General features: G+C 39.7%; 1 pseudogene; it reads left to right on the top strand.

The window, feature by feature from the left end:
* Positions 1–3252, top strand: part of LOC101989287 — a 64224-nt pseudogene that overhangs the window by 5935 nt on the left and 55037 nt on the right.

Below are 3252 nucleotides of genomic sequence, written 5' to 3'. Positions count from 1 at the left end.
TCTCTCTCTCTCTCTCTCTCTCTCTCTCTCTCTCTCTCTGAGACAGAGGGACATGATATTGAGATTTCATACATGAAAAAGCATCTTTCCCATCCTATTATTGTCTAATTCTCCTCCCTAGCCATTTAGACTCACACTTTGTATTGTACTTAAATATTTTAAAAGAATTTTTGTGCAATCTAGATTCTGCACCTAAGAGCAAATACACAGTTTGTTTTCCTGGATCTGGCTGATTTCACTGAACACAATGATTTCCAGTCCTTATTTTCGTGTCTCTCTGGGAACTCACTCATTCTTAGAAGCAGGAATCTTCACAGGGGTCAACATAATTATCTCTCAAATAACCTCGGAGTTTTCAGACAACATGGTGAGGAATGTGAGGGGGACAGAAGGACAATGGTTTGAGTCTTTGTATGTCTGCCCCTACCACTAAATCAAGCCTTAGAGATTAGAATCCTAGAATAGAATTTTGGGGCTTGCAGATTAACTTGAATCCAGATGCAAGACTGCAAGAACCAGAAAAATATTCTGAAAGTCATCAGTCTCCATGCAAAATATAAACTAAAACTAGCATTATTTCTTCCTTTCCTTGCTACCAGAGGTTGAAATGGAGTACGATTATAAAGCACTATATATGTATGTGTGTAAATGGCACAGTTAAGTCTACTAATATAGACAATTAATATGCATTAGTAATTGCAATTTAGAGAAGAATAGAAAGGAAAAAGAACCCTAGTGTTAAAAATAAATTTAAACTAGAAAAAGTGAAATACAAATAGAGTGGGAAAAATTAACTCTTTATTGACAAAGCTCCATTTGGCAATATGAAAGTACATTTGAGGAGAAGCTACTTATGTTAAGGGGAAGGGATGGGTTTCTTCTGCCCATTTTTACACTATGGTGGCAGCAGAACCTGGAGTACCTTGTTGCCCCTAATGCTCAATTGGATCTTTTCACTGAAATCTAACCACAGGCCAAAGGCCTGGATGATGCTCTTGGCAACATAATTCTTCTGCTTGGGAATGCTGTTTTTTTACTTAAGATGCAGCTTACAAATAGGTAAAGTGATCGCCCTAGCCATGTGTGCTCATTCATTCATCTAGTCATTGAAAAACGTCAGATAGCCTCCTACCATTTATGCCTGGGAGATGTAGGGCTAAGTGCAGTAACAAATGAACATAGAAAAAGACCACATGCTGTTATTTGATCTCAAAATCTAATAGGAAAGAACTAAAATATTCCTCCTGCCCCTTCCCCCAACTTTACCTCCAGTCAGCAAGATGCCCGGGTGTCAAGCCCCATGATAGTATTTCATCTCATTAGCTGAAGGGCAGGACCTCAAGGCAGTGAGTCCTTCGGACTTTTCCCTATAGAATTGCAGCAATTTCCCATCCTCTCCTAAAGTGGGACCTGACAAGAATAGAATATCACTGAAGGTATCTGAGAACCTGTCAGTACATACAGAAATAGGAAAGGGAAGAAAGACTGACCCAGCAAAGGAGAAAGAGAGAACAGAGGCAGCAGGCATAGAGGGTGGATATCAAAACTAAGATGCTAGCTTTAACAGTTGTGCCAAAGGTAACGAGAGCCAGGAAGCCAGGAAGAGAGTTGAGGGTAAGGTGTCTAACAAGGGGTACCTACAGGATAGAAAAGAGACAAGTGCATCCACTCAAAAGTTGCCCAGTCATGGCAACGTTTTTTATAGTAACCTGTTTTGTTCTGAGCATCGGTAGGGTTCCCGTGGTTTCCTGTGTTAAAGGGGTGGGTCCTTTGAGCAGTTATGTATAGTGGGATGGCCCTGGTCACTAGGCATTTGCCCACAAGAGGATTATAGGACCCTGGTCTGTTGTAATAGGAGTGGCAGGCTACGTTCCTGGCACCTGGCTGCCCACACGGCTAGCTTTATAACCAAAATAATTACAAGGAAACTGTATTCTTTTAAACACTGCCTGGCCCATTAGTTCCAGCCTCTTATTGGCTAGCTCTTACATATTGATCTAACCCATTTCTAATAATCTGTGTAGCCCACGAGGTGGCTTACCAGGGAAGATCTTAACCTGCATCTGTGTTGGGTGGGAGAATCATGGCAACTGCCTGACTCGGCTTCTTTCCCCCAGCATTCTGTTCTGTTTACTCGGCCTACCTAATTTTCTGTCCTATTAAAGGACAAGCAGTTTCTTTATTTAACCAATGAAATTAACACAAAACAGAAGACTCTCCCCCATCACTGATCACATCAGTATCTTTCTCTGTTCCTTGGATCATGTGTTTTGTGCTCTCTCTCTCTCTCTCTCTCTCACACACACACACACACACTCTCTCTCACACACACACACACACACAAAGGCCCAAACAAATGAAGCTACCTAATCTGTACTGGAATCTCCAAAGGCAGGAATAAAAATAAACCTTATCTCTTTTGTAAAATAAATTGCCTCAAGTAATTCATTGAAGTGATGTGAAGTTAACACACAACTATAATTCAAACAAGAAAGGAACTGCCTTGCTAAGATCTCTTTTCTTAGTCTGAAGATCACTTGGGACTGCGATGATAAAAACAAGTCCTTGTCAGTTAATGAAATCAAGGCCACAAATAAGAGAATCCTATGTAGAAATAGGGAAAAGGTATAAATTAGCACTCATAGCCATACATTTAAACAATTATCAAAGATTAATCTTTAAGACTTCATGTTATACTTTCTCTCTTCTTATACATTCTCTACTGTCAAACTCATAAAATATACCTAAAAAATACCAACATGTACCTACTCAAGTTATAAAGTTGAGATTTGTATAACCAGAAACATTCATTCATTTGACAAATAACCAGTAACTATTTTCACCAAGGACTGATATCTTAGTCCATTTTGTACTGTTATAAGAAAATACTTGAAGCTAGGTAAATTATCAGGAAAATGGATTTATTTGGCTTTTGATTTACAATTTTAGTGGCTAGAAAGTCCAAAGAGCACGACTTCTAGCATCTTACTAGAGCTCTTCTTGCTATATTACAACATAGTGGGGACGAAAAGGTAAAAGCTGTGTACAGAAGACGTTAAGCATAACAGGTAGCCTTATATTGTAAGGGTCCACTCTCATAGCACTAACAGGATCATAGGAGAACTACACTGATTCCTTCTAAGACTAGTGCACCCATGACCTCATCACCTGTAACTAGGTCCAACCACTTAAAGGTTCTACCGTCTCAATGTCACTGTAGTAGGGTGTTGTAAATAGGAGCAGTGGGGCTGC

Source organism: Microtus ochrogaster, chromosome X (assembly GCF_000317375.1).
Source record: "Microtus ochrogaster isolate Prairie Vole_2 chromosome X, MicOch1.0, whole genome shotgun sequence".
NCBI classification, from domain to species: Eukaryota; Metazoa; Chordata; class Mammalia; order Rodentia; family Cricetidae; genus Microtus; species Microtus ochrogaster.
This window is presented reverse-complemented; position numbering and strand designations above follow the sequence as displayed.